General features: G+C 49.5%; 1 pseudogene; it reads right to left on the reverse strand.

Annotated features, from left to right (window-relative positions):
• Positions 1-10,890: 10,890 nt before the first annotated feature.
• Positions 10,891-12,445, reverse strand: part of LOC123184435 (uncharacterized) — a 4,170-nt pseudogene continuing 2,615 nt past the window's right edge.

Raw genomic sequence — 12,445 nt, forward strand, 5'->3', positions numbered from 1 at the left:
CCCCGCGCAGTCAAAGCATCGCTGGTGACGCAAATACTGGACCGAAAGCCCTCGAAAGTCGAGGTGCGTAGACCCTTCGTCATAACATCGGCGAACTGCTGATCGGTGGGCACATGCAAAACTCGAACACGACCATGTGTGACATGCTCCCGAACGAAGTCAATGTCGAGCTCAATATGCTTCGTCCGGCGATGATGTACAGGGTTGGCAGCGAAGTAGAACGCGGAGACGTTGTCACAGTAGACAAGCGTGGCCTGAAGAAGCTGTCATAGCCAGGAGCACGCCGCGACGGCATTGGCCACTGCCCTGTACTCGGCCTTGGCACTTGACCGTGAGACCGTGGGTTGTCGTTTAGACGACCACGAAACCAGAGAGGGTCTGAGGTAGACGTAGTAGCCGGAAGTGGAGCGCCGAGTGTCGGGACACCCAGCCAGTCGGCGTCAGAGTAGGCGACGAGGCTGGTGTCGGGTGATGCCGTCAGGATGACACCCATAGCTGTGGTGCGACGTATATGCCGGAGAATATGTTTCACCAGAGGCCAATGAGTGTCACGAGGGGCATGCATGTGGAGACACACCTGCTGGACAGCATACTTGATATCCGGATGCTTCAGTGTGAGGTACTGAAGAGCACTGACAATGGAGCGGTAAAAGGGAGCTTCGGACGCCGGAGAGCCCTCGACGGCGGACACCTTAGCCTTAGTGTCAACAGGTGTGGAAGCAAGCTTGCAGTTAAGTATGTCAGATCACTCCAGAAGCTCGTAGGCATACTTCTGCTGATGCAGGAAGAAGCCAGTGGCACGGCGGATAACCTCGATGCCGAGGAAGTAGTGGAGAGCCCCCAAGTCCTTGAGAGCGAACTTGGTGCCGAGGCGAGCTGTGATCTGCTGAAGTAGCGCTGGCAAGGACGCAATCAGGATGATGCCGTCGATGTACAAGAAAAGGTAAGCGGTGGCGGTGCCCTAGTGAAAAACAAACAGGGAGGCATCGGACTGTGTGGACCGAAACCCCTACTATCGAAGGAAGGCCGCGATCCACTGGTACCAGGCCTGAGGCACCTGCTTCAACCCGTAAAGAGAACGAGAGAGCAAGCACACGTGGTCCGGATAGTCAGTGTCGACGAAACCAGTGGGCTACTTACAAAACACCTGCTCGTCGAGATGGCCATGCAAGAAAGCATTGGACACGTTGAGTTGGTGAACTGGCCAGGCGCTAGAGACATCAAGCTGGAGAACAGCGCGAATTGTGCCCGGTTTGACAACCGGGGCGAAGGTGACCGTGAAGTCCACGTTGGCGCGCTGGCGGAAACCGCGCACCACCCATCGCGCCTTGTAGCACACAAGATAACCATCAGGACGAGTCTTGTGGCGGAAAATCCACTTGCCAATGATAACATTGGCACAGGGAGGCCGCGGGACAAGCTCCCACGTACTGTTGCGCTACAGGGCATCGAACTCTTCACGCATCGCAGCAAGCCAGTTCAGATCCCAAAGGGTTGCGCGGGCGGAGGTGGGGAGCGGAGACGGGGCCGTGGTAGACGCGGCACACGCGTACTCGTTTGAGGTATTACGCATGCTAGGATGAAACGTCCCAGTCCGAGCTCGAGTAACCACACCGGTGAGAGGTGCGACTGCAGTCGGCAGAGATGAGAGGGGGACCGGCGAGTAGGAGGTCAAGCCGGTCTCTGAGGACTTCGAGGGGCCACCCGCAGCGGCGCCAGAGGCCGCGGCGACGGGGGCGGCCGAAGGGCCCGTGGCGGCGGGGGCACCCTAGTTGGCCTCGGGGGCGGGGACGCCCGAGGGGGCGCCAAAGGCCGCGGCTGCGGGGGCGCCCGAGGGGGCAGCCACACCCGAAGCACCGCGGGAGGGGGCGGCCGGTGCCGGAAGCGTGGGCAGGGCTGGGCGCAGTGCTTGGCGCGGCATGGTGGCGGCTCACCGTAGGTGGTGGCAGGGGCGAGCCGCACTGTGGGAGACGCCGAGGAGGATTGTACCTGCTGAAATGGGAACAACGGCTCATCAAAGTACGTGTGTCGCGAAGTAAATACGTAGTGGGACACTGGATCATAGCACCAATAACCTTTGGTGTTGGGAGGATAACCGAGAAAGATGCAAGGAACTGACCGGGGAGTGAGTTTGTGAGGGGTGGTGGGCGCGGTGCTAGGATAACGGAGACACCCGAAAATGCGAAGACCATCATAAGATGGAGCCGCACCGAAGAGGAGCTCATGAGGAGTATAGTTCCAGTGAGGACGACACGGGCGGATGTTTGTGAGAAGGTTGGCGGTTGCAAGACCGTCTGGCCAGAACTGAGGAGGCATGTTGGAGTGGAAAAGCAACGTGCGGACATGGTCATTAATAGTGCGGATGACATGCTCGGCGCGACCATTCTGCTGTGACGTGTAGGGGCAAGTGAGCTGAAAAATGGTGTCGTGAGTCGCAAGGAGATTGCGGATGGCAATATTGTCAAACTCTTCTCCGTTTTCAGTTTGCAAGGCAAGAATAGGACGACCAAACTGTGTGGTGATATATGAGTAAAAAGCAGTGAGTGTAGCAAGAGCATCGGACTTGCGACGGAGAGGAAATGTCCACACATAATGGGGAAAAACATCCAATATCACCAAATAGTATAGATAACCCATGTTGTTTGCAACCGGGACGTCCAAACATCACTATGCAATAACTGAAATGGAAAAGTGGAAATGTTTGTAGACTCGTTAAAGGGAAGACTAACGTGCTTGCCTAGATGGCATGCCTCACAGGTGTGGTCGTCAACCTTATTACATGAGAATGAAAAACTCTGCAGAATCTGACGCAAACTTGTGGAGTTGGGATGACCGAGGCAGGCATGACAAAGATCGACACTAGTGGTGAGGGCGGCTGGACGGGTGGTCGTGGCGGCGGAAGGATGCACTGGGTAGAGCTCGTCCGGACTGTCACATTGGTGGAGTACCATCCGTGTACAGGCGTCCTTCACAGAAAAGCCAACATCGTCAAATTCAACAGTAATAGGGTTCTCTCGAGCAAGGCGACGAACAGAGACAAGGTTGGTTACTAAGTCAGGAGAGGCGAGAACAATAGACATGTTAATAGGAGTAGAGGTGGAAGGAAACGACATATGACCGACATGTGTAATGGGTAGAGAGGAATCGTTACCAACAGTGATGCGAGTGGGAGTATGAATGAGAGTGGAAGACGTGAGGTTACCGGGATGAGCAGTCATGTGAGCAGTGGCGCCCGAGTCCATGTATCAGTCACCACTGCCACCATAGTTACTCGGTGACGGAGCCGAATGCAGGGCGGCGAGGAGGGCTGGATCCCATGGCGGTGGGACCTGGGGCGGGTAGAACCCGCCATAGGCAGGCACGGGGGCGGCGCAGTAAGCTGGCGCGGGGGCGGCGCCATAGCCTCCCGTGGCCGACGATGCCGGGTAGGGTGCGGTGCTGGGAGTGGCAAAGTTCGCCTGGTGGCTCGCCGGACGGGGCCCAAGGATGCCTGGGGCAGGAGCCCAAGGGACCGGCATCGAGTATGCATGAACGACACCGTCTACAGATTGGTGTCATAAGTCCACGGTGGGGTGGCCAGCTGCTACTGACAAGGGGCCCCATGTGCGCAAGTTGTTGCTGATTTTGGCCGCCCCCGCGACGGTTGCCGCGCCGCCCGCCACCCCACGGCTGCTACTGGGGGCAGCGGGAGGAACGGGGGCGCGGGCAGGAGGGGGGAAAATCCCAGGGCGGCGGCTGTTGCCGCGGAGCGGACGGGGCGGCTTGCGGCGGGGCGCCGCGGGGGGTGCCGGCGGTGAGGGCATGGTGCTGCACACGCTTCTTGACCCCCTTCATCGGGCGCTCCTCCAACCACAAGTATGCCACAAACTTGGGGAAGGAGTACTCCAGCATCAAGGTGAGGTTGGAGACGGCGTTGCCGAAGTCCTCGTTGAGACCGGTGGTGAGCATGCTGAGGAGGAGGTCGTCATCAACCTTGGCGCCGATGTCGCGGAGTTCATCCGCCAACGTCTTCAAGCGGCGGCAGTAGTCATCGATGGACTGTTCATCCTGATGACAGTCAAAAAATTCCTACTGCAAAAAAACGCGACACTGAAGCTTGTTGTTGTTGAAGAGTCCGCTGAGCTTGACCCACACGGCGTGGGCGTCATCACCATCGCTCACGACCGTGTGAAACAGGTCCTTGGAGATGGTGGTGAAGAACCACCTGATGAGCGTAGCGTCGATCGCGGTCCACTCGGAGTCGCCCACCAAAGCGTGGGAGTCGACGGTGCCGTCAACATGATCCACGAGATTGTTCTCGCGGAAGAGGAGCGAAAAGTATGTCTTCCACGCGAAGTACATGGAGTCAGTGGCATCGAGGACAAACGGGGCGCGTTCATGGATGTTGATGTCGCGAATGTCGGCAGGGTCCGGCTCGGCGAAAGGGTTGGAGTAGGTGAAGGCATTAGAAGACATGGCGGCGCGGTGAGGAGGAGGAGCGGCGGTGGCTAGAGGAGTAGCGGCGGCTAGGGTTGGGAAGGGTTGGCGGCGGTGCGGCAGAAGAGGTGGCGCGGTGGCTGATTGAGGGACGGCGCGGCTGCGGGGAGAGGGTGCGGCGGCACGGTGGGAGGGGGTAGCGGCAGCGGCAGCGGAGGCGGCAGATGGCGGCGGCCGCGGCCCGGGGCGGTTGCGGCTAGAGGCTAGGGTTAGGTGGAAGCGATTTGGGAGAGCATGGGGATCGGCCTGGATGCGGGTCGAGATGAGAAGGGAAGATGCGGAGAGGTGATGGACGGGAGGAGCACAAGAGGAATGTTCTATATGGATGCATAAGGCAGAAGGCCAAAGAGGCTATGTCCGAAGGAGGGAGCCAGGCAAGAATATTGCAAATTTTGCAGCCAAGTATTTATCAAACCAAGAAAAAAAATCAATTAGAGAGATCTTCACAAGTTTCTTAGCCTAAACTAAATGTTTTCAGTGCCTTGTTAAATCAATCTTTATAATAAAATCAAGCAGCAGCTGACTACTTGCTGTAAAATCGGGTTACTTTTGTTGTAAAATCGAGCATTAATCTAGTTGTTGGAGATAGGAAGGAGCAAAATAAGATCATCTGATTCAGTCTAGTCCTGCTAGCAAAGCATATATGCACACAACTAAAGGATTCATATGCAAAGTAATGGATCCTTAAGGCCAAAATAAAATTACGCATCACATCGGTCCGCTTCTTCTTTGCCATAGGTAACAATATATTTATGAGAAACAATGCAATGTAAAATCATAGATCAAAGAAATTTTCTAATCGAACGATAAAATATGTAAGAACTGCTATAATCTAATCAGATTGACAAGCTCAATGAGATATGCAGGCAAAATGTCTAAAATGACATGGTACCTCCTGGTGTTTTAAGCCATATTGATCAAAGATATTTTGCGATGAAGTTCAAAGGCATATATCTGATCATAACAATGTATGCCTAAAGACAATTGGAATGTTTTGTTGATAATTGATCTACATGACAATCAGGACACCAGGATGCACAAAAGGCAGCTGAAACATGTTGCTTCTGCACTCAAAATGTTGCAAGCAGCATATACTGTGGGACACTGATGATACAGGTTACACAGCAAGCAAACTATCGTCAGTGCATAGTATTTCTGATTTTCCCACCAAACATTGGACCACGAATTTAACACAAAGTCTGAAATATAGGAGTAATACCTGTTAGAATTAGTTGTTGTATAGAGATAGAACTCTTTTTAAATTGTAAACCTATTCTATCTCTTCTTTTGTTTCAACCTCTCCCAATCTTTCTTCTGTAACCGATCGATCTTGTATCGATCTAAACCTTGTAAGCCACGGCATGTATCCTATATAATGTAATGCGGCCCAAGCAAAGGGTTCTACGCTTCCCACAATAATGTACATGGTAACAGAGCCTCTTCCTCAACAAGAACACATCTAGCTACCTTCCTCCATCGAGAGTATGTCTACCACCTCCGCCACCATGATGCCCAGCACCATGGGTGCACTTTCCACCACCTCCTCCTCCACCTTCGCCTCCTCTTCCACCACCACCACCGCATCACTTGGACCACCACCGCAGGAGAAGCTGACGAGGGGGAACTTTCTTCCCTGGAAGGCCGTCGTGCTACCGCAGATCAAAGGAGCACAGATGGAGCATCACCTCGACGAGAAGATCCCGGCACCGCCGCCCACCCTCACCATCACCAAGGATGGCAAAGCAGAGCAAGTCGCCAACTTTGCAAGGACCCTCTGGTATGCACAACAGCAGCAACTTCAGGGATTTTTTATGGGCTCTCTTTCCCGCGATATCCTTGCACAGGTCGCCACGTTACAGACGTCGGCCAAAGTTTGGCGTGCAATTCACACCATGTTTGCTGCTTAGAGTCAAGCTCAAGCTATCAAGACCCGCATCGAGCTGACCGATCTTCAGAAAGGTAATATGACCATGACCGAGTACCTTGGCAAAATTAAAAGTCTCACAGATGAAGTTGCCTGTACTGCCGCTGCGCTCTCCGATCCGGAGATCGTCTCCAAAATTCAAGCCTGGCTAGATATGGAGTACAACTCTGTCGTCTCGGTGCTCACTGCTCAGGTGGAACCAATCACGGTTTAGGAGCTCTACAGCCAGTTCCTAAGTTTTGATGCCCGCCTCAGCCTTCTTCACCGCACCAACCTCCACCAATCTTCTGCCAACATTGTATCTCGTGGTCGCGGCCGTGGGCACGGTCACCAGGGGCAGTCTCGCACCGCTGGGCGCGGGCGTGGCAACTTCCAGGGAGATGGCGGCTACAACAGCTCTGGCGGCGACGGCTACAACACTTCCAGCAACTACACCAACAAACCCTCAAGCGGCGGCTTCAACAACAACTCTGGCCGTCGCCCGTCCTCCTCCCGAGGGCGTCCTCGGTTCAACTCTGCAAAAAGGCAGGCCATGAAGTCATGGATTGCTAGCACCAGTATGATGAAGATATTGTCCCCGACTGCCGTCTTGTTGCTACAGCTATGCGCGAGCAAGGGGCGATGGTGTGTGGTACGTTGACTCTGGTGCAACCGACCACGTTACTGGTGAACTAGAGCAACCTGCTCTCCGGGAGAAATACCTTGGCAATTATCAGATTCATACTGCAAGTGGTGGAGGTATGGATATTCAACACATTGGTCAAGCTTTTATTAATTCCCCTACCCTTAAACGTGATCTTGTCTTAAACAATGTTGTCCATGTTCCACAAGCAGATAAAAACCTTGCATCTATGTCTCGTCTAAGCACCGATAATAATGTTTTCTTTGAAACTCACCCTTGTTACTTTTTTTATAAAGGACCGGGCAACGAGGGAACTTCTTCATCACGGTAGATTCATTGGAGGGCTCTACCCCATCTCATTCGAAGTTTTCAACCACAAGCGTCGCCGTGCTTATTCTGTCATCAAGCCCTCTTTGGCACGGTGGCATCAAAGATTAGGACACCTATCATCAATCATAGTCAAGCAAGTAGTTAATAAAGACAATTTGCCATAGTCACATAGTCAATCCAGTGAGTCTATTTGTGAAGCATGTCAGTGTGCTAAGAGTCATCAACTCCCTTGTCCTAAGTCAAACAACGTGTCTCATGCTCCTTTAGAGCTTATTTTCTGTGATGTATGGGGTCATGCTAGAGATTCCTTTGGAAGAAAAAATATTATGTCAGTTTCATTGATGATTATAGCAAGTTTACTTGGATTTACTTGTTAAAACACAAATCTAAAGTTTTTCTGTGTTTCAAGAATTCCAAAAACTTGTTGAAAGACATTTTAACAGGAAAATTCTAGCAGTCCAGAGTGACTGGGGAGGGGAGTATGAGAAGTTCAACTCTTTCTTCTTTAGCATAGGCATTGAACATCATGTCTCTTGTCCTCATGCTCACTAGCAAAACGGCTCTACCGAGAGAAAACATCGCCACATTGTTGAAGTTGGCCTTTCCCTACTTGCACATGCCTCCATGCCTCTCAAATATTGGAATGAAGCATTCATTGCAACAACTTATCTTATCAATCGCCTTCCTAGTAAGGTCATTGGAAATTCTACTCCATTAGAGCGATTATATAATCAAACGCATGATTACAATTCTCTTAAAAAATTGGGTGTGCTTGCTACCCAAATTTACGTCCACATAATCGCCACAAGCTCGAGTTTCGATCTACCGAATGTGTTTTTCATGGCTATAGTAATCTTCACAAAGGGTACAAATGCTTAGAGATTGCAACTGGCCGTATCTATATCTCTCAAGACGTTGTCTTTGATGAAACTCTTTTTCCGTTTGCCAAACTTCACCCAAATGCGGGAGCTCTCCTCCGTGCTGAAATAGCACTTCTTCCAGATCACAGGGGTGAATTATATCAAGCTGATCCTGTGAAGAATTCCATAGAAAATTTGGATTCTAGAGATATTTGCGCAGATTCAGTTCATGATTTTATGTGTGCAGAAAAAGACAGAAGAGGCGCCGGATCCCATATAGATTCAGGTGGCAGCGGTGTTCGATCCGAGGCAGATCCCCGCGCCAGCTCGGCTGTCTCCATCGACGCGCGACCCGAGGACGATCACGGTCGCCCGCAAGCAGCCAATCGCGCTCGGGTGGCCGATCGGCCCGACCGTGTGGAGCCCACCGGTTCAGAGGCGCTGGTGGCCGTCAGCCCTCGTGCAGCGGGGCCCGCCACTGAGCCCATCTCTCCAGGCGCGGACGGGGGCAAATCACCGCGCGCCACCAGCCCATGGGCTGACCCAGGAGCCAATAGCGGGACGCTTGGCGCGTCTGGGTCGCCATCCTCCTTAGATTGAGAGCTGGATCGGGAACCTGCAGCTGTCTCAGCTGCAACTGATCCTGCAGGATCTTCTGTGGCGCAACCAACAGCTACTGCTACATCGGGATCTTCTGTGCAAACCTCGCCAGTAGCTCCTCGTCGTCATACTCGATCTCAGTCAGGTATTATCAAGGCAAAGGAATATACCAATGGCACTGTAAGGTACGACAGGGTCAAACGAGCTTTTCTTAGTAGTTGTGGTGAACCAACTCATTTGCACGATGCTCTTAATCATAAAGAGTGGAAGGAGGCTATGGATAGCTAATACAATGCACTCATGAAAAACAAAACTTGGCATTTAGTACCACCAAGGAAGGGAAATAATGTTATAGATTGTAAATGGGTATACAAGATCAAGAGAAAATATGATGGAAGTATAGACAGGTACAAGGCTAGATTAGTTGCTAAATGGATTAAACAAAGATTTGGTATTGATTATGAAGATACCTTTAGCCCTGTTGTTAAGGAAGCTACTATTCGGCTTGTGTTGTCTATTGCTATTTCCAGAGGTTGGAGTCCAAGACAGCTAGATGTTGAGAACGCGTTTCTTCATGGTGTTCTTGAGGAAGAAGTGTTCATGCGACAACTACCGGGATATGAGAACCAAAGCACACCACATTATGTCTTTAAGTTGGATAAAGCTTTATATGGTTTGAAACAGTCTCCTAGAGCTTAGTACTCAAGATTAAGCATGCAGTTACAACAACTTGGGTTTATACCATCTAAAGCAGATACCTCTTTGTTCTTTTACAATAAAGGCAATATCACCATATTTGTGCTTGTTTATGTTGATGATATAATTTTTGCTAGTTCAAGCTCAGATGCCACTACTTGTCTGCTTAAGGATCTGAAACTGGAGTTTCCTCTTAAGGATCTAGGTGATCTTCACTACTTCCTTGGTATAGAGGTTAAACAGGTAAAGGATGGCATACTTCTCACACATGACAAATATACAACTGATATTCCCAAGAGAGTGGGATTGGAACATTGTAAACCTGTGAGTACACCAATCTCAACCTCAGAAAAACTTACAGTTGAAAGTGGAGAAGTACTTGGACCAGAGGATGCAACAAATTACAGGAGTGTTGTAGGTGCTTTACAATATTTGACTCTTACACGTCCGGATATTTCTTATTCTGTGAACAAAGTATGTCAATATTTACATGCACCTAGAACTACTCATTGGACTGCAGTCAAGAGAATTTTGAGGTATCTTAAGTTTTCAGAGGGACTTGGGCTTCATATTACCAGGTCTTCATCCATGCTTGTTACTGCATATTCTGATGCAGACTGGGCAGGTTGTGCTGATGACAGAAGGTCCACAGGTGGTTTTGCTGTGTTTCTGGGAACAAACCTTGTATCATGGAGTGCAAGAAAATAGGCTACAGTTTCAAGGTCAAGTACTGAGGTGGAGTACAAAGCATTGGCAAATGCAACAGCTGAAGTAATGTGGATACAAACTTTACTTTATGAGCTTGGGATTAAGGCTCCACAAGCTGCTAGGTTATGATGTGATAACATTGGTGCCACCTACCTCTCAGCTAATCCTGTTTTCCATGCATGTACCAAACACATTGAAGTTAATTTTCACTTTGTCAGAAAAAGGGTAGCTTGAAAGCTAATTGACATTCGGTTCATACATACGAGAGACCAACTTGCTGATGGCTTCACAAAACCACTCACCATGAGAAGGTTAGATGAGTTCAAATACAATCTCAACCTTGGCAAAGCTTCATGAGGTTTAGATTGAGGGGGGTGTTAGAATTAGTTGTTGTATAGAGATAGAACTCTGTTTAAATTGTAAACATATCATATCTCTTCTTCTGTTTCAACCTCTCCCTATCTTTCTTCTGTAACCGATCGATCTAGTATCGATCTAAACCTTGTAAGCCACGACATGTATTCTATATAATGTAATGCGGCCCGAGCAAAGGGTTCTACGCTTCCCATAATAATTTACAATACCACCAAAGTCAGGATACAGGTAGCAGAAGAAGCAAATACCGGACATGCTTCACAGTTGACATCCGAAAAACTTCCATTGCTCCACGAATATTAAGCTTTGTGGCGAATCTGCACCACTGAGAAAGGGTCCTCAACAGAGTAATCGGTACATGTCTTGAAGCTCCAGGGCATGCCTCCTTCAGGACCTGTGCCCCCGAGAAGCACCATTTCGCAGGAACTACTGGCCATCTTGTTAGAAGCTTGCTGTGCTTTATGAGTCGCCTCATCCATTGAGAATGACATGAAGCTTGGATTAGCCATGGAGACGGACACGGTCCTCGGCACCCTCGCGCTCCGGAAGAAGAACTTGAGGAAGACAACCTCCCCGAGCTCCCCTCGGAATTCTTTGTAAGAGAACACCTTGATGCACGACTTGACATTTTCAGTGGGCTTGACCAGCTTCCAAAAATTGAGATTCATCCTGGCACTACCAGCTTCATAATCACAATTTTCAGACTACAGGAGAAAAAAGCAATTAAATCACTCAACAGTTCACCTATTAGGAATCATGTTGAGTATATAATGAAAATTAATAGTTTGTGGTGCCTCATATTAACTGGGAAAGCATTTGAGGAAGGTGGCGGATATTGTGCTCAAGGAAGCCCCAGCCTATGTCGTGACTCGTGAAACACATATTGTACATTATACTACGAGGCATACCTAGATGCTACCCCCTATGGCGTAACAAACAGTAGCTTGATTTCACTGATATGTCGGAGATATGACATGCCAATATTTCCATGTGTAGAGCTAAACAAAGTACCAAGTAGCCTATTAGTACAGAAAAACATCAACTAAGGTTGCCTCATTATTACAGTTCATGCATAACAAATTAAGAACTGAAGCTACAGATTCGAGCTGCAGTGTAGCTCTTCTAACACATGCACACTTTTACAAATATATTCTTCAAGAAGAATTTTCAGATATAAGTCATTACACCTTCTTTGTAATTAGTTAATCAGACATAAATGCCTGATACGGTGCAGCATAGAAGTAAAGCATCAATATATATGGCATGCTACACAGGCCCCTCCAGCAAATTGTAGACAGAAATTTGCAATCCCAGAATTCATAACAAATGTCATAACTAACTGAAATTAACATGCAATGCAACCCGCAGAATTATGATTTTGTACTTTAGTCTCTATGTAGTATGTGTAGAGAAGACCTGATGGCTAAGAATAAATAGAAGCTTGACAAAAACCTTGTAATTAGTTAATCAGACATAACTCATGACATGATACGTTCACTAGTAGAAAAAGGGTCAAACGTGAAGCACATTAGTGCCGGTTTGTAAAAAAACCAGCACTAATGTGACCATTAGTGCCGGTTCGAATGGCTATGCATTAGTGCCGGTTCGTAATGAACCTAATGAACCTTTAGTACCGGTTCGTGCCACGAACCGGTACTAAAGGGGTGGTGGCAGGCTGGCGTCAGGCCAGGGCCCCACGAGCCCCTTTAGTGACGGTTTGTGACACAAACCGGTACTAAAGGTCTAACCTATAGTACCGGTTTGTGTCACCAACCGGCACTAAAGAGTCTTACCCTATAGTCCTGGTTGAAGACACAAACCGGCACTATAGGGCAATTTTCAAACTCTACCCCC

Source organism: Triticum aestivum, chromosome 2A, assembly GCF_018294505.1.
Source record: "Triticum aestivum cultivar Chinese Spring chromosome 2A, IWGSC CS RefSeq v2.1, whole genome shotgun sequence".
Classification (NCBI taxonomy): domain Eukaryota; kingdom Viridiplantae; phylum Streptophyta; class Magnoliopsida; order Poales; family Poaceae; genus Triticum; species Triticum aestivum.